The sequence below is a fragment of the Symphalangus syndactylus genome, chromosome Y (genome assembly GCF_028878055.3).
Source record: "Symphalangus syndactylus isolate Jambi chromosome Y, NHGRI_mSymSyn1-v2.1_pri, whole genome shotgun sequence".
Lineage (NCBI taxonomy): Eukaryota > Metazoa > Chordata > Mammalia > Primates > Hylobatidae > Symphalangus > Symphalangus syndactylus.
Window position 1 is genome coordinate 18,318,280 of NC_072448.2, and position 20,644 is coordinate 18,338,923.

Here is a 20,644-nt window from a genome sequence, read left to right on the forward strand (position 1 = left end):
TACTTTGTGCCGTATTCACTTGTTAGACCCAAGATCTCAACAGTGGGCACTGTAAATGTGGAATGGTGACAACTTTAATTTTCAACCAGTTGTGTAAGTGAGAGTCACAATCTGGACTTTTTGCTGGGCTCTGTTATGAAACTCTCTACCAACAAAGAGTTTATACAATGCAAGTTACTGTTGAAAGATTCTATGAGCATGGTACAAATATGCAACCCAGGGTTTAACCTATTGCACTAAGCCTAATGATGAAAGGCAAAATATGTTTTATTGGGTGAATCCCAATATAAAGTTCATCATCACGGCTGTGAAGTGGACCTAAGTATATGTCATAATCGCTTTTGTGAGCAAAAGCTAGGCAAGAGGGTAATATTACTTAGGTGCTATGCCAGGCAATATGTGGCAACACCTTCTCTAGGCAGGGTATAGGAAATTTGGTCACATTAACTGAGTGCTGGATCCAGCAATAAGACACCATCCCAGATGTGGAAAAAAAAACCTAGCCAAATTATGAGAGCCAAAGCACCTACCTAATGGGCACAAGATACATCAAAATATTGACTCCAGCACAGGCAGGGAGTCAAATTATAAAAATGCTGGGTCCAACAATGTGCAATATGCCATAATTTTCTTTTTATGCAGAACCCAGTTAGAAGAGTAATATCACCTGGGTGCTGGACCCTGCAATAGGTCAAAATTCCTTTTTGTGGACATCATTCAGGAAAAAGAGGAGAGTCACATATCCTGAGTGCCCTGCTCAACAATGAGTCAGTATCCTTGTTTTGAAGGCCCAGGCAGAAAAAAAGAGTCACATCGCTTCAGTCTTGGTCTCAGACATGTGTCCCAATAGCCCCTCTAGGCACGGCACAGGCAGATTAGGAGAGTCATATCACCTAGGTGCTTCCCTAGAAATATGTCACAGGGTAACATAAGGACAGAAACCAGATAATTTGGCTTCTGTTTATAGAAGAACCTGTTATAGGATTTATAGAAGAACTACATAATTTGGGTGCTGGGTCCTGCGACATGTCATGAGGCTCTCTTAGGACAGCACCTACGCAAGAGGCTTACATCACCTCGGAGTAGGTTCTCTGCTTATGCCACAATGCTTCATAGGGGTAGGGCCCAAGAAGCAAGTCACTTCACCTAGGCAATAGGCCTAGAGATATGTGACAATGTCCTCTATAAAGTATGGCCCAGGCAAAAGGGTACCATCACCTGTATGATTGGGCCTAGAAATATATCAGTCTCCAGTTTGGCAGGGCCCAAGCAGGAAAGCAGCATAACCTAGATGATAGGCTCAGAGATATGTCACAATGCCCTTTTTGGGCATGGCTCTGGCAAAAGGCATCTATGCCTTTGTGCCTGGCCTTGCAATATGTCACTATTCTTTCTCTGTGCAGAGAACATTCCAGAGAAGACAGTTACATCATCTATCAGGTGGACACAGGCATATGTCACAATTGTTGTGGCCATGGTTCAGGCAACAATGTAACATCAGCTGGATGCAAGATCCAGTGATATACTACAATCCGTACTTAGAGAACAGCCCTGTATGTGCTGGAACAAGCCTGGAGAGGCAAACTATGCAGGTACATGGCAAACATTGATATCACAATCACACTGTCCAACTATTCCGAATATGAGATTTACAATACCCCACATATCCTTTTTTGAGTGTGACAGTTGGCTTCATCCATGTGAGATGATAACAGTCCTACTGTCAGCTGTATGTGCACACAAGACTCACAATTTTATCTGCATTCTGAGACCTGCTTTGACTCCTGTATAACCCAAGGACTTTGTAAAATATGTGTCAATGTTGTAATCTTTTGTGACCTTTGTGCAAGAAGGTGATTCAGGACATCATGCATTTCCGTAAACCTAGTCATAAGAGTCAAAATATCCTCTATTGGCTGAATCAACATATAAGAGTCATTGTCATTCCTGATAGTCATGCCTAGGTATATCTTAAAATTCCGTCTGTGGTTATGAAGCAGACAGAAGAACAATGTTACCTAAATGGTGGGCAAAAAATATTCCAATATTCTGTTTGTAGGCAAGGTCTTTTCAGAAATGTCTCCAAACTTGTGTGCTAGGTTTATCTCTGTGGCACAATGTCTTTGTGGCCAGTGACCAGGCAGTAGAGGAGAGACATACCACCTAAAAGCTGTGCCCAGAAATATGTCACAGTGCCTCCTATTGACAGGATCCAGAAAAGACATTCATCTCTTTTAGATGCAGTATTTACAAATGCTACAATTACTAAAGGAAGCTGGGTACAGGCCAAAGAAGAGAGTCATGTAACCTAGAAGGTGTGTCCATAAATATGTGACATTCCCGCTGAGGAGATTTTTAAGATAGCACAATCAAATCACCAAGGTGGCTGGCACAGATATTTGTCAAAATCTCATTTTGGGGCTATACCTAGGCAAAATTATTAAATCACTTAAGAGCTGGGCAAAAGTATATGTCACAATTAAACTTGTGGAAAGGTTTAATAATAAGACTTATCATACTGCACATGTCCTGGCTCCAGATATATGAGTTGATATTAGGCTTTTGTTATGAGCTCAGGTATAAAGCACAATATGACCTGTGGCCAGAGAGAAGGTAAGAAAGTTACATCACCTATGTGGGTGGGGGGTCCAGTGAGATGTCACAATCCCTTTTGTGGGCAGGATCCTGGCAGAAATGTTACATCACCTGGATGCTCACATCAGTGACATTAGAAAACACCCTATGTGGGCAGGACTTTGGCAAAAGAGGATGCTCATTTCACCTAGGCAATTGTTCCGGATGTTTGTCACAATGGCCCTCATGTGCAGTACCCAAGCTGGAGAGTCACCTCACATTGGTGCTGGGCCCAGCAATATGTCACAATCTCCCTTTGGTCAGGGCCCAGGCAAAAGCAAAGAAACATTACCTAGTTGGTAAAACAAGTAATATGTCATATAAATCCTGTTGGCAGAACCATAATAGAAGAATCACTTCACCTGCATGCAGTACCCAGTTATGTGTCACAATGCACTGTAATGCAGGGCCAAAGGAGTAGAAGGGAGTCACGTCAATTAATGATGGACCTAGATATAAGACACAATTCTCTTTTAGGCAGTTTTCAGGCAGATGATTCTCATCACCTGGGTAACGGTCCCAGTGATACATAATAGTGCCGTTTGCAGAAAGAGCTAAAGAATGTGTTATATATTGCTTAGATGCTTGTTCCACATATGGCACAATTTCTTCTGTGATCTGGGTGTATAAAAGAGATCCAAATTATTCATGTGCTGTGCAAAGTTACCTTTCCCAATCACATTCTCAAAAAGTTTCAAAAATAAGTTTCACATCTCACACAAGTCCTGGTTTCCTGTATGTGCGTAAACACTTTCTATGTGTCGGGTTGAAGCAGAGGAGTCACAATCTCAACAATCAGCCATATTCATATATGACAGCCCATTCTCACTTGAAGATTGTGTTTCAGTTGGTGAGTCACAGCACCACAGTATGCTGAATCATGTTTCATATGTTACCAAACCACCTGTGAATCAGATTCCTTTATGAGAGTAACTATTTCAACTTTTGACTGCTTTTTTATATGTGAGATTCAGGGCCTAAATTAGTAGGCCCTGTGCATGTGTGAGAATGACAATTGTGTCAGCTAATTTTGCATACATGAGTCATGTTCTCACCTGGTTGCTGGTCTCTGTTATGACATTCTTTGTACCTTAAGGCTTTACATGCTATACCTGAGTGTTATAATTCTTCATGAACTTTATACAAGTGAAAAACCCAGGACTTTACCAATGATTCAAAGTGGTTGTAAGAGTCAGAATATCTCTTCCGGTGAGGCTGCACTCCTTTTGTGGGGGCACTAGCTGCGGAGAGTCTGTCCCTTGCAGACCCCTGACCTGGTGACAAAAAAATAAAATATACTGACACACAGATATTTTGATTTGCCAGTCAAGCTGAGGGTCCTAGGCCACTGAGACTCTGAAGAGAGTCCTGTAAAGAATGACAAACTTGGCACTAAGCAGCTTGCAATCCAGGCATTTCTTTAATATAGAATTAACAACAGAAGCTTTGAGTAAACACAGTTGTGGATAATTAACATGGTTAAGAAAGTAGTTCTACAAATGATTAAGGTCAGGTACCATGGTCTAAAGTAAATACTATTAGGGAGCAACTTTCCTGGTCGAGCTCCCCACTGAGAGAGCTATCTGGTTCAAAGACTGGTTAATGGAGGTAAAATAAACAGACTTAACTGGGGAAGCCTATATTGTCCCTAATTTTACCCTATGACCTAATATTCTCAAGTAAGAACTGGACACCTTAAGCCTGTTCAATTATTACAAGCTATGTAACCTTTCAGCCTTGCAAAAACTTTGTGACTATTCCTTATAATGTTCCCCATAATTCCTTTTAATATTTCTGCCACAAACCTGAGTGAATCACAACATACTGGCTGTGTCCAGCTATGAGAGTTATTGTTATGCAGGAGTGCTTAACCTAGGCATTTGTCACAATTCCACCTATGAACAGGAAGAAGCCAGGAGAGTCACACCACCTGGATGCTTAGCCAGTTATACAGTATAATCACATTTGTAGGCTGGGCGTAGTCTGAAGAGTCACATCAGCTGGATACAGACTGAAATAGTGTGTCATTAATCCTGCTATTGACAGAAAAAGAGAAGAGTCACTCAACCTAGGTGCTGCACTCTGCAATATGTAATAATCCCCTCTCTTAACAAAGAATATGAAGGAGAGTCATATTCCCTAGGTTTTGTAACCAGCAGTATGTTACAATTTACTTGGTGAGCAGAAACCAGACAGGATAGGTGAGTAGCATGACCTAGATGTTAAGCCAAATGATATTTTACAATGTCCTCTGGAGGCAGGGCACAGGCAGAAGAGACAAATCACCAAGCTTATAGGTCCAGAGATACGTGATACTATAGTTTTTTGGCAGGGTCCAAGCAGAAGAGTCACATTTTTATGATTCTAACCCAGCAATATGTCACAATGCACCCATGGGAAGAAATATAAGCCAAAATGTCTCAACACCTTGGTACTCTGCCTAGTAATATGGCAAATCTCTTTGTCTTTGAGGGTGACACCATTAACTGTGAGCTCATTGTGTATATGAGAGTCACAATCTCACATGATTCCTGGGCAACTACAACATTTGAAGGCTTTAAACAGCATGCATGAGCATTGCAAACAATTCTGAGGCCTACATGTTTCTATGGACTCACAATATTACATATTTTCCTAAACCAAGGTATGACAGTCCACATCTCTCCTATATGCTGGCTTCAGGGATGAGACCATTATTATGCCTGTGAGCTGGCTCCAGAAATGAGTCACCATCCCACCTGTGGCCAGATTCACTTATGAAAGTTACAATTCTAATTTTGTACTGTATTCACTTGTTAGACTGAGGACCACAACAATGAGCTTTGTAAATATAGAATGGTCACCTCAATGTGTAGTTGAGAGTCACAATCTTAATATTTTGATGAGCTGTGTTATGAAACTCTGTACCACACAAGAAGTATTTATGATATGAGTTAGTACTGTAACCTTCTGCGAGCTTTGTACAAATATCCAATGAAAGACCTTACCTATTGACCTAAGCCTAGTGACAAGAGGAAAAATATGTCCTATTGACTCAATATAAGCTTGATCATCATGCCCTTGTACTGAAGCAAGGTATATGTCATAATCCAATTTTTTTGGTGGGCAACACCTAGGCAGAAGTTTAACATCACCTAGGTTCTGTGCAAAGCAATATATCACAATGCCTCATTAGGCAGGGGCTAGTAAAGAGAGTCACATTAACTGGGGGATGGAGCTTTGTAATATGATACAACCACATGTGGAAGAAAGCAAGCAAAGTGATAAGAGCCATAACACCTACAGACTGGGCCAAAGATATGTCAATATACTTTCTGTGGCTCTGGCACAGGGAGGAGAATCACATCATTAGCGTGCTGGGCCAAACAGTATGCCATAATTCCCTCTTTATGCATGACCTTGGCAGAAGAGTAACATCATCTGGGTGCTAAGCCCTAAAATAAGGCAAAAGGCCTGTTCATGGGCATTGTTCGGCAACATGTCGAGAGTCACATTACCTAAATGGTGGGCTCAATATGTCACAATATGTCAATTGTTTAGGTACATTTCATATACCTAGGCAATTTATTAAGTGGGCAGAATCCAGGCTGAAGTGCCACATCACCTAGCCCTGGGTCCTGAGATATTCGCAAGCACTCCTTAGAAAAGGACCCAGTCAGGAGAGTTACATCACCTAGGTGCAGGTCCCACACTTATGTCACAATGCTCCATGTGGGCAGGGCCAAGCAGGAAGTCACATCACCTAGGTGATAGGCATAGAAATATGTCACAAAGCTTTCCTTAAAGCATGTCCCTGGCAAAAGAGTACCATCCCCTTTGTGTGTGTCAATCTTTAAGTGTGCAGGTCCCAAGCAGAAGAGACATATCATCTCTATGATAGGTCCTGAAATATTTCAAAATGCCCTCTTTTGGGCATGGCCCTCTCAAAATAGTATCATCATCTCTATGCCAGTCCTAGGAATATGTCACTATCCTGCCCTGTGTGCAGGGCCCATTCTAGAGAGGAGAGTTACTTCTTTTAAGTGAGGGACACAGTAATATGTCACAATAATGTATGTGTCATGGTGCAGGAAAGAATGTAACATCACCTGGGTGCTGGATCCAGTGATGTTACAATTCTGAGAGGAGGGCCCAGGCGGAAGAATAACATCATGTCAAGGTTGGCCCAGGTAAATATCAAAATCCCATATGCAGGCTTGAACCAGTCTGAAGAGTGAAATCACACCGGTAATTGGCAAAGATTTACACCACAGTCTTGAAGGAATAAAATTCTGGGGATTAGATTTAGAATACCACATGTGTCCTCTTTTCATGTAGGACAGTTGCCTTCATCCACCTGTGGTGGTGAAATTCCTTACTGTCAGCTGAGTTTGCATACAATACTCACAATTTATTCTGTGTGCTAGGTGCTTTGTGACACTCTCTATTCAACACAAGCGTGTTAAAAAATATGTGTGAGTGTTGCAATCTTCTGTGACCTTTTTACCAGAAGGAGATTCTACATCACTCATGTCCCTAAACCTAGTTATAAGAGGCAAAATTTATTCTATTGGCTGGGTCCACATAAGAGAGTCATTATCATGCCTATTAGCTGTGCCTAGCTATTTGTCACCATCCCGTCTTTGGTTATAAAAGAGACAGAAAAAACACATCACCTACATTCTAAGCCAGAAGTATTACAACCTTGTCTTTGTCAGCAGGGCACTAACTGAGAAGTCAGAAAATTTTGGTTCTAGTCCCAGCTCTATCACATAATGCCTCTTGTGGACAGTGTCCAGGCAGATGAGCAGAGTCATATCACCAAAATGATGGGCCCAGAGATATGACACGAAGCCTCTTGTTGAAATGGCCCAGGCAAGAGAGTCATGTCATTTGGATGCAGTGTTTAGAAATGCTACACTCTTCACTGAAAGGAGGTTCTGACAAATGGAGAACATCACATTACCTAGATGATGGGCCCATAGATATGTTATAATTTTTTCTAAGGACCCTCTATGACAGGAGAGTCAAATCACCAAGGTTCTAGGTGCAGGTACATGTCAAAATGTCATATGCAGGCTATAATTAGGCAGGATTATTAAATCACTAAGGAGCTGGACAAAGGTGTATGTCACAATAACACTGGTGGAAATGTTCAGGAATGAGAGCCACTATTCTGCACATCCTGGCTCCAGGTATAAAGTTGTTATTATTCCTTTGATCTGTCTCAGGTATATGGCACAATTTCACCTGTTGGCAAGGAGAAGAAAGGAAAGTCACATCACCTGAGTGGGTGCTGGTCCAGTAAAATATCACAGTCCTCCTTGTGGGCACGACTCCTGGAAAAAAGTCGCATCACCTGGATGCTGGTTTAAGTGATTTATCAAAATCCACCCTAAGGACAGGGCTTAGGCAGGAAAAGAGACAAACTTCACCTAAGCAATTGGCCTGGAGATATGTCACAATATCCCCTATGTGCAGGGCCAAGGCAGGAGAGTATCCTCACTTTGGTGCTGGGTTCAGCAACATTTCAGAGCTCAGGCAAGAGAGAAAAACATCACTTAGGTGCTGAACCAAGTGTTTTGTTACAAAGCTTTCTATTGGCAGAACACCACAAAAAAATGAGTCACATTACCTGTGTGCAGTACCCAGTTATGTGTCACAGTGCACCATAAGCACAGTGCCAAGGCAGTAGAAAGAAGTCACCTCACTTATGTGATGGACCTAGAAAAAAGCCACAGTGCTGTCTGTAGGCAGGGCTCAAGCCAAGATTTTACATCAGCTGCATTCTGGTGTCAGTGTCATGTAAAATTGCCCCTTGTCACATTGCTGAGGGAAAAACTTTTAAAAACTTCTAAGAGTGTCCAGGAATCCCATGTGAGGGACAAAGAGTCAGAACCCAGCATAAGTGTTCTGGAATGATTTGTGAGGGACTAACATTCATAACCCCATAGCAGTCTTCTGGAATCATACGTGAGGGACAAACAGACAGAATCCAGCTCCTGTGTTCTGGAATACTACCTGAGAGAAAAACATTCAGACATTCGTAGAAGTGTTCTGGAATCTTATATAAAGGACAAACACTCAGAAACAAGCAGTGTTGCTCTGGAATCCTTTATGACAGAAAAACAGACAGAATCCTGAAGCAGTGTTCTGGAATCTTTTATGATGGAAAAACATTCAGACTTTCATAGGAGTGTTCTGGAAACCTCTCTGAGAGACAAACCCTCAGAACCCAGCAGCAGTGACCTGGAATCCCATGTGAGGGACAAACACTGAGAAACCAGCAGCAGTATTCTAGAATCCTTTGTGATTCTGGAATCCCATGTGAGGGACAAACCTTCAGACACTCGAAGCAGTGTTATTGAATCCCATGTGAGGGACAAAAACTCAGAACCCAGCAGAAGTGCTCTGTAATCCTTTGTGAGGGACAAAGAAAAAGAACCCAACAGCAGTGTTCTGGAATCCTATGTGATGGACAAGCACTCCGAACCCAGCAGCAGTGTTCTGGAATGCCATATGAGGGAGAAACACTAAGAACCCAGCCACTGTGTTCCAGAATCCTATCTGAGGGTCAAACACTCAGACAATCTTAGAAGTGTTCTGGAATCCTATGTAAGTGAGAATCACTCAGAAATGAACAGTGGTGCTCTGGAATCCTTTGTGAGGGATAACCAGAATCCAGCAGAAGTGTTCTGGAATCCTTTGTGAGGGAAAGACTTTCAAAAACTTCTAACAGTGTCCTGGAATCCCATGTGAGGGACAAAGACTCAGAACCCAGCAGAAGTGTTCTAGGATGATTTGTAAGGGAATAACATTCAGAACCCCATAGCATTGTTCTGGAATCATATGTGAGGGACAAACTTTCTGAAACCAGCAGCACTGTTCTGGAATCCCATCTTAGGGACAAACACTCAGAAGCCAGCTGTCGTGTTCTGGAATCCTATCTGAATAACAAAAACTCAGAAACCAACAGCAGTGTTCTAGATTCCTTTGTGAAGGACAAACATTCAGACCCTTGAAGCAGGGTTCTGGAATCCTATGTGAGGGACAAACACACAGGACCCACTAGCAATGTTCTGGAATCCTATGTGAGGGACAAACACACAGAACCGAGTAGCAGTGTTCTGGTATCCTATGTGAGGGACAAATACTCAACCCAGCCAATTGGTTCGGGAATCCTATCGGAGGGACCAATATTCAGACACTTATAGAAATGTTCTGCAATTCTACAGGAGGGACAAACACTCAGAACCCAGCATCAGTGTTCTGGAATTGTATGTGAGGGAGAAGCACTCAGAGCCCCGCAGCAGTGCTCTGGAATCCTTTGTGAGGGAAAACTTTCAAAATCATCTAACAGTGTTATGGAATCCTATGTGAGGGACAAAGACTCAGAACCCAGCAGCAGTATTCTAGAAAGATTTCTGAGGGACAAACATTCAGAACCTCATAGCAGTGTTGTGGAATCTTATGTGAGGGAGAAACATTCTGAAACCAGCAGCACTGTTCCGGAGTCCCATGTGTGGAGAAAATCTCTGAACCCAGCAGAGGTGTTCTAAAATCCTTTCTGAGTGACAAACACTCAGAACCCTGCAGCAGTGTTCTAGACTCCTCTGTGAGGGAAAGACATTCAGACCCTCGTTCTAGTGTTGTGTAATCTTATGTGAGGGACAAACACTCAGAACCCAGCAGCAGTGTTCTAGAATACTTTTTGAGGGAAAAACCTTAAGACACTTGAAGCAGTGTTCTGTAATCCTATGTGAGGGACAAACATTCAGAACCCAGAAGAACTGCTCTGTAATCCTTTGTGAGGGACAAACCCTAGGAACCCAGTAGCAGTGTTCTAGAATCCTTTGTGTGGGAAAAACATTCTGACCCTCAAATTAGTGGTCTGGGATCATATGTGAGGGACAAATACTCAGATCCCAGCAACAGTGTTCTGCAATCCTATGTGAGGGACAAACATTCAGAACCCAGCCACTGTGTACTAGAATGCTACCTCACTGACAAACATTGAGACACTCGTAGAACTGTTCGGGAGTCCTAGTTGAGGAACAAACACCCAGAAACCAGCAGTGTTCTCTGGATTCCTATGTGAGGGATAGACAAATAGAACCCAGCAGCAGTGTTCTGGAATCTTTTGCACTGGAAAAACTTTCAGACATTCACAGGAATGTTCTGGAATCCTATGTGAGGGAAAAAGACCAGAACCCAGCAGCAGTGTTCTGCAATCCCATGTGAGGGACAAATACTCAGAACCCAGCCACTGTGTTCTGGAATCTTTCCTGAGGGACAAAGAATCAGACACTCGTAGACATATTCTGGAATCCTATGTGGCATACAAACAATCAGAAAACCAGCAGCGGTGTTCTGGAATCCCTTGTGAGGCACAAACAGAACCCAGAAGCAATGTTCTGGAATTCTTTGTGGGGGAGAAAGTTTCAGAACTTCTCACCAGTGTTCTGGAATCATATGTGAGGGACAAACAGTCAGAATCCAGCTCCTGTGTTCTGAAATACTACCTGAGAGAAAAACATTCAGACATTCGTAGAAGTGTTCTGGAATCTTATATGAGGGACAAACACTCAGAAACCAGCAGCGTTGCTCTGGAATCTTTGTGAGAGAAAAACAAACAGAACCCTGAAGCAGTGTTCTGGAATCCTTTGTGATGGAAAAACATTCAGACCTTCGTAGGAGTATTCTGGAATCCTATGTGAGGGACAAATACTCAGAACCCAACAGCAATGCTCTGCAATCCTTTGAGAGGGACAAAGAAAAAGGACCCAGCAGCAGCGTTCTGGCATCCTATGTGATGGACAAGCACTCAGAACTCAGCAGCAGTATTCTGGAATGCTATATGAGGGACAAACACTAAGAACCCAGCCACTGTGCTCTAGATACCTATCTGAGGGTCAAACATTGAGACAATCTTAGAAGTGTTCTGGAATACTATGTGAGGGAGAATCACTCAGAACACAACAGCGGAGCTCTGGAATCAATTGTGAGGGACAACCAGAACCCAGCAGCAGTGTTCTGGAATCCTTTGTGAGGGAAAGACATTCAAAAACTTCTAACAGTGTCCTGGAATCCCATGTAAGGGACGAAGACTCAGAACCCAGTATAAGTGTTCTAGAATGATTTGTAAGGGACTAACATTCACAACCTCATAGCATTGTTCTAGAATCATATGTGAGGGACAAACATTCTGAAACATGCAGAGGCATTCTGGAATCCCATGTTAGGGAAAAACAAACAGAAATCTGCAGTGGTGCTCTGGAATCCTTTGGGAGGGAAAAACAGAACCCAGAAGCAATGTTCTGGAATCCTTTGCAAGGGAGAAAGTTTCAGAACCTCTTACTGGTGTTCTGGAGTCCCATGTGAGGGACAAACACTGAGAAACCAGCAGCAATGTTCTAGAATCCTTTGTGAGGACAAACTTTCAGACATTTGAAGCAGTGTGTTGAATCCCATGTGAAGGACAAAATCTCACAACCCAGCAGCAGTACTCTGTAATCCTTTGTGAGGGACAAAGAAAAACAACCCAGCAGCAGTGTTCTAGAATCTTATGTGATGGACAAGCACTCAGAACTCAGCAGCAGTGTTCTGGAATGCTATATGAGGGATAAACTAAGAACCCAGCCACTCTGCTATGGAATCCTATCTGAGGGTCAAAAATTGAGACAATCTTATAAGTGTTCTGGAATCCTATGTGAGGGAGAATCACTCAGAAAGCAACAGCGGTGCTCTGGAATCTTTTGTGAGGGACAACCAGAACCCAGCAGCAGTGTTCTGGAATCCTTTGTGAGGGAAAAACTTTCAAAAACTTCTAACAGTGTCCTGGAATCCCAAGTGAGGGACAAAGACTGACAACCCAGCAGCAGTGTTCTAGAATGATTTCTCTGGGACAAACATTGGGAACCTCGTAGCAGTGTTCTGGAATCACATGTTAGGGACAAACAATCTTTAAACAGCAGCAGTGTTCTAGAATCCCATGTGTGGGACAAAGTCTCTGAACCCAGCAGCAGTGTTCTAGAATCGTATCTGAGTGACAAACACTCAGGACCCTGAATCAGTGTTCTAGACTCCTTTGTGAGGGAAAGACATTCAGACACTTGCAGCAGTGTTCTGTAATCCTATGTGAGGGACAAACACTCAGAACCCCGCAGTAGTGTTCTGCTAACATATGTGAGGAACAAACATTCAGACCCTCGTAGCAGAGTTCTGGAATCCTATGTGAGAGACAAACACTCAGAAGACAGCAGCAGTGTTCTACAATACTTTGTGAGGGAAAAACCTTCAGATACTCGAAGCAGTGTTCTGTAATCCTATGTAAGGGACAAACACTCAGGACCCAGCAGCCATACTCTGTAATCCTTTGTGAGGGACAAACCCTAGGAACCCAACAGCGGTGTTCTCGATTCCTTTGTGTGGGATAAATATTCTGACACTTGAAGTAGTGGTCTGGGATCCTATGAGAGGTACAAATACTCAGTTCCCAGCAGCATTGTTCTGCAATCCTATGTGAGGGACAAACATTCAGAACCCAGCCACTGTGTTCTGAAATCCTACCTAAGTGACAAACATCAAGACACTTGGAGAACTGTTCAGGAGTCCTAGATGAGGGACAAACACTCAGAAACCAGCAGTGTTGCTCTGGATTCCTATGTGAGGGATAAAAAAACAGAACCCAGCAGCTGTGTTCTGGAATCCTTTGTGATGGAAAAACTTTCAGACCCTCAAAGGAATATTCTGGAATCCTATGTGAGGGAAAAACATTCAGAACCCAGCAGTAGTGTTCTGCTATCCCATGTGAGGGACAAACACTCAGAACCCAGTCACCGTGTTCTGGAATTTTTCCTCAGGGACAAACATTCAGACACTTGTAGATGTGTCCTGGAATCCTATGTGAGGTAAAAACACTCAGAAACAAGTAGCAGTGCTCTGGAATCCTTTCTGAGTGACAAGGAGAACCCAGAAACAATGTTCTGCAATCCTTTGTCAGGGAGAAAGTTTCAGAACCTCTTATGAGTGTTGTGGAATGGTATGTCAGGGACAAACAGTCAGAATCCAGCTCCTGTGTTCTGGAATACTACATGAGAGAAAAACATTCAGACATTCGTAGAAGTGTTCTGGAATCTCATATCAGGGATAAACACTCAGAAACCAGCAGCATTGCTCTGCATTCCTATGTGAGGGAAAAACAAACAGAACCCAGAAGAAGTGTTGTGGAATCTTTTGTGATGGAGAAACATTCAGACATTCCTAGGAGTGTTCTGAAATCCTATCTGAGGGACAAAACCTCAGAATTCAGCAGCAGTGGTCTGGAATCCTATGTGAGGGACAAACACTGAGAAACCAGCAGCAGTGTTCTAGAATCCTTTGTGAGGGACAAAACTTCAGACACTCAAAGCAGTGTTGTTGAATCCCATGTGAGGGAGAAAAATTCAGAACCCAAAAGAAGTGCTCTGTATTCCTTTGTGAGAGACAAAGAAAAAGAACCCAGCAGCAGTATTCTGGAATCCTATGTGATGGACAAGCACTCCGAACCCTGCAGCAGTGTTCTGGAATGCTATATGAGGGACAAACACTAAGAAATCAGCCACTGTGTTCTGGAATCCTATCTGAGGGTCAAACATTGAGACAATCTTAGAAGTGTTCTGGAATCCCATGTGAGGGAGAATGACTCAGAAAGCAACAGTCGTGCTCTGGAATCCATTCTGAGGCACAACCGGAACCCAGCAGCAGTGTTCTGGAATACTTTGTGAGTGAAAAACTTTCAAAAACTTCTAACAGTGTCCTGGAATCCCCTGCAAGGGATAAAGACTCAGAACCCAGCATAAGAGTTCTAGAATGATTTGTGAGGGACTAACATTCATAACCTCATAGCATTGTTCTGGAATCATATGTGAGGGACAAACATTCTGAAACTAGCAGAGGTGTTCTGGAATCCCATGTTAGGGACAAACACTCAGAAGCCAGCAGTCGTGTTCTGGAATCCTATGTGAATGACAAAAACTCAGAAACCAGCAGCAGTGTTCTAGACTCCTTTGTGAGGGACAAACATTCAGACCCTTGAAGCAGTGTTCTGGAATCCTATGTGAGGGACAAACACACAGGACCCAGTAGCAATGTTCTGGAATCCTATATGAGGGACAAACACTCAGAATCCATGAGCAGTGTTCTGGTATCCTATGTGAGGGAAAAATACTCAACCTAGCCAATTGGTTCTGGAATCCTATCTGAAGGACAATATTCAGACACTCGTAGAAATGTCCTGGAATCCTATGGGAGGGCCAAACACTCAGAACCCAGCAGCAGTGCTCTGGAAACTTATGGGTGGGAGAAGCACTGAGAGACCAGCAGCAGTGCTCTGGAATCCTTTGTGAGGAAAAAACTTTCAAAATCCTCTAACAGTGTTCTGGAATTCCATGTGAGGTACAAAGATTCAGAACCCAGCAGCAGTGTTCTAGAATGATTTCTGAGGGACAAACATTCAGAAATTCGTAGCAGTATTCTGGAATCATACGTGAGGGACAAACATTAAGAAACCAGCAGCACTGTTCTAGAATCCCATGTGTGGGACAAAATCTCCGAACCCAGCAGCAGTGTTCTAGAATCCTATCTGAGTGACAAACTCTCAGCATCCTGCATCAGTGTCCTAGACTCCTTTGTGAGTGAAAAACATTCAGATCCTCGTAATAGTGTTGTGTAATCCTATGTGAGGGACAAACACTCAGAACCCAGGAACAATATTCTACACACCTTTATGAGGGTAAAGCATTCAGACACTCGTAACAGTGTTCTGGAGTCCTTTGTGTCGGACAATAATTCATATCCTCGTAGCAGTGTTGGTGAATACTATGTGAGGAAAAGACACTCAGAACCCTGTAGTAGTGTTCTGGAATCCTTTGTGGGGGAGAAACTCTCAGAACCCAGCATCATTATTCTGGAATCCTATGTGAGGGCCAAAAAATTAGAAATCAGCAGCAGTGTTTTGGAATTCTAAATATGGCTGCAGGGTTCTGAGTGTTTCTCCCTCACATGGGATTCCAGGGCATTGCTGCTGGTTTAGGAGTGTTTGTCTCTCACATAGGATTCCAGAACACTGCTGCTGGGTTAGAGTGTTTGTCCCTCACATAGGATTCCAGAACACTGCTACAAGGTTCTGAATGTTTGTCCCTCACTAACGATTTCAGAACCCTGCTGCAATGTTCTTGAATCCTCTGTGAGGGACAAACACCCTGAACCCAGAAGCAGTGTTCTGGAGTCCTATGTGAGGGACAAATATTCCAACACTCATAGAATTGTTCTGGAATCCTATGTGGGGGAGAAACACTCTGAACCCGGCAGCAGTGCTCTGGAATCCTATGTGAGGGACAAATATTCTGACACTTGTAGAAGTGTTCTGGAATCCTATGTGAGGGAGAAACACTCAGAAACCAGCAGCAGTGCTCTGGAATCTTTGTGAGGGACAAACAGAACCCAACAGAAGTGTTCTGGAATTCTTTGTGAGAGATAAACTTTCAGACCCTCATAGCAGTGTTCTGGAATCCTATGTGTGGGACAAACAATGAGAACCCAGAAGCAGTGTTCTGGAATCCCATGTATGAGACAAACACTCAGAAGCTAGTAGCAGTGTTCCAGCATCTTTTGCATGAGACAAACCTTCAGACACTCGAAGCAGTGTTCTGTAATCCTGTGTGAGGGACAACCACGCAGAAACCAGAACCTGTGCTCTGTAATAAATTGTGAGGGACAAACAAACAGAACCCAGCAGCAGTGTTCTGGAATCTTATGTGAGGGACACACATTGAGTCCCTCGTTGCAGTGTCTTGAATCCTATGTGAGGGACAAACCTTCAGACACTCAAAGCAGTGTTCTGGAATCCTACGTGAGGGACAAACACTCAGAACTCAACAACATTGTGCTGGAATCCAATTTGAGGGACAAACACTCAGAACCCAGCAGCAGTGTTCTGGAATTTGATGTGAGAGACAAACCCTCAGAACCCAGCAGCAGTTGTCTGGAAACCTAGGTGAGGGACAAACAGTAAGAACCCAACAGCAGTGTTCAGGAATCCTATGTGCGGGACAAGCACTCAGAACCCAGCAGCAGTGTTCTGGAGTCCTATCTAAGGGACATATATTCAGACACTCGTAGAAGTGCTCTGGAATCCTCTGTGTGGCACAAACACTCAGAAACCAGCAGCCGTGCTCTAGAATCCTTTGTGAGGAACAAACAGAACCCAGCAGAAGTGGTCTGGAATCCTTTGTGAGGGAAAAACTTTCAGACCCTCGTAGCCGTGTTCCTGAATCCTATTTGAGGGACAAACACTCAGAACCCAGCAGCAGTGCTCTGGAATCTTTGTGAGGGACAAACAGAACCCAACAGAAGTGTTCTGGAATTCTTTGTGAGAGATAAACTTTCAGACCCTCATAGCAGTGTTCTGGAATCCTATGTGTGGGACAAACAATGAGAACCCAGAAGCAGTGTTCTGGAATCCCATGTATGAGACAAACACTCAGAAGCTAGTAGCAGTGTTCCAGCATCTTTTGCATGAGACAAACCTTCAGACACTCGAAGCAGTGTTCTGTAATCCTGTGTGAGGGACAACCACGCAGAAACCAGAACCTGTGCTCTGTAATAAATTGTGAGGGACAAACAAACAGAACCCAGCAGCAGTGTTCTGGAATCTTATGTGAGGGACACACATTGAGTCCCTCGTTGCAGTGTCTTGAATCCTATGTGAGGGACAAACCTTCAGACACTCAAAGCAGTGTTCTGGAATCCTACGTGAGGGACAAACACTCAGAACTCAACAACATTGTGCTGGAATCCAATTTGAGGGACAAACACTCAGAACCCAGCAGCAGTGTTCTGGAATTTGATGTGAGAGACAAACCCTCAGAACCCAGCAGCAGTTGTCTGGAAACCTAGGTGAGGGACAAACAGTAAGAACCCAACAGCAGTGTTCAGGAATCCTATGTGCGGGACAAGCACTCAGAACCCAGCAGCAGTGTTCTGGAGTCCTATCTAAGGGACATATATTCAGACACTCGTAGAAGTGCTCTGGAATCCTCTGTGTGGCACAAACACTCAGAAACCAGCAGCCGTGCTCTAGAATCCTTTGTGAGGAACAAACAGAACCCAGCAGAAGTGGTCTGGAATCCTTTGTGAGGGAAAAACTTTCAGACCCTCGTAGCCGTGTTCCTGAATCCTATTTGAGGGACAAACACTCAGAACCCACCAGCAGTGTTCTGGAATCCCATGTGGGGTAAAAACACTCAGAACCCAGCAGCAGTGTTCTAGAATCCGTTGGGTGGGACAAACCTTCAGACACTCGAAGAAGTGTTGTGGAATCCTGTGTGAGGAAATGCCACTCAGAAAGAAGCAGCTGTGCTCTGTAACAATTTATGGAGGACAAACAAACAGAACCCAGCAACAGTGTTCTGGAATCCTATGTGAGGGACAAACACTCAGGACCCAGGAGCAGTACTCTGTAATCCTTTTTGTGGGACACACCTGCAGAATCCAGCAGCAGTGTTCTGAAATCCTTTGTGTGGGACAAACTCTCAGACATTCGAAGCATTGTTCTGGAAACCTGTGTGAGGGACAACCACTCAGTATCAATCAGCTGTGCTCTGTAATAATTTGTGAGGGACAAACAAACAGAATGCAGCAGCAATGTTCTGGAGTTCTAAGTGAGGGACAAACACTCGGAACCCAGCAGCAGCGTTCTGGAATCTTTTTTGAAGGACAAACATTCACAATCTCATAGCAGTGTTCTGGAATCCTATGTGAGGGACAAACACTCTTAACCCAGAAGCAGTGTTCTGGAATCCCATGTGAGAGAAAAACACTCAGAACCCAGCAGTCAACAGAGCAAGACTCCATCTCAAAAAAAATGTGGCTAATGCACTTCAGTGTTTTTTTTTTTTTTAAATCTCCCAACTATTTGATGGCCTGTCTCTGTGGCTCTGCTTGCGCTTTGGGGATCCATGTCCTTTTTGCTTCTGTGGATCATGAATCCAAGGTGAATTGGGAGGCATGCCAGGACCATCCAGCTTCCAAAGCATCTCTCCCTGCAAAAAAATCCAATCTCCTAAAAAAGAAGAGGAATAATCCAATCCAAACAACTGACATCTCCCAATGTTTCATTGTCCTGCAACCAACCAAGAAAAAGACACTAGAAGCCCTGTTTCCAAGACCCCTTAAATTTACCCCAAATTGGGTTCCCAACCAAGCAGGTGCTTCACATCATGAGGGGGCACTCCTCCATCGTCTTGAGATTTCATCCTGGGACATAGAGTGTGAGCACCAATAAGGTCAGATAGGGGTGACGATACATCTTCACCTGAAAAGAAAAATGAAGACAGATGATACAGAAGCTGCTTCCAATTCCATCCCCGCATTTTCTTAATTGTACAACCAGTCCACACAATGGACCATTGCTCATGTAAGAGTACTCCAATGTGCAATAAACCCTTGGAGTCCAAATAGGGATAACCCTAACAAACACCTGATTTGAGGGCTTTCATACCCAGAGCCAGATGGGAGGGAAATGAATTGCGGCTGTGTGGGATGTGGACCCTACAATTGCCTCTTCTTTCCCTGACTTCCATGTTCGCCTTCAGCCTAGAGTTTCCTGGACCTAGCTCAAGGATTTCCACAATAAATGTTTCCCAGTTCACAGAGAATGACCGTCATGGGAATCTGTTCCGTGAGTACTTGTTTCTAAACACTCTTATGCTTTAATAACTTGGCAGTTTTGATAATTTTAAAACTGTAAATTCCTGTAACAGCCACCAGCAAAAAAAACTCTTATTCTCCCACTTTTATTAGAGGGTGGCATGATTCCAGTAGGATAAGAAGCAGGAGGTTGTGTCTGGCTTTTGCCTGGCAATGTAGCCTCTGTTTCATTTCATCTGCATGGCCTTCTCATTGTGTAGGTGCTTTTTCATTGGGCTGTTGCTGGATAAGACTGCATCTCCCCAGAGATTGTTTAGCTGCCAGGGATTTCAGAGATGAAAAGGGACTTCTGGTAGGCTTGCTACACTCCAGGTTTTGGGTCATTTTCTCATTGTGGAGGCTGAGGTAATTTGCACTTTGCTGGAGGCATTTGGGTTCTCTGACTGGAATCATTGAACCTTGCTTGAACTCCACCACAAGACAGTTTGTTCTCTCAGGTGAGCCTTGATTTTTCTTTGCTTTCATGGGAAATCCAAAGTGCCCCTCAAAAGCACTACTGAACACCCTTTTCAGGCTTGCCATTGCAACAGAAGGCCTCTTAGACACTGTCTAAAACCCACCTGCACCAGTGAGTGGCCAGTCCCAGGTGTTAGGGCACTGCTCCACCTTGAACTTGCCTTTGATGTTTTTCCTGCTTTTCCCAGATAACCCCTGAAAGACCCAGGATGAAGAAAGGTGGGAGGTCAAGTGCCCAAGCCATATTCCCCCGACACTTCTGGGGTCTCAGGTATGATTCTATCACCCAAAGAACCCTAAACAACACACCAGACTATATTCCAATCCCCATGGGATTTGATTCTTGCACACAGCCTATTTCAGAAATGGAGTCAGAAGCACAGTTCTCAGCTACCACCTCACAGTCTTGAAATGCCTCTTTTTCAGTGAAGACTGACCATGGAGACAGAATGTGCCCTGAGGTTGAGGATTTTAGGGGCCCACGATGGGTTTTTGCAGGCAGTATTTTTCCCAATACCAAGACAGCTCTTCCTGTATCATTTTCCTCTTCTTAGGCAGGCTGACAGCCCTGACAGCCAAACACTGGAGACTGCATCATGAATGTGTGTGCACTAGTATCAGGGCACCAGGCCTGCTTGTGAACTGTGGCTAGCATCACAATGAAAGTCACCATTGCCTAGACACAAGTCTCTGCAGCTCAGCAGAGAAGAAGACATCCATTAAGTTGTATCAGCAGTAAACTTTTGCCTCTCTTCTCTGTGGGATCCACAGGATAGTCACATGATCCTAGGAGGGGACAGGTGTGAGCCAGCCTGAATAAACATCA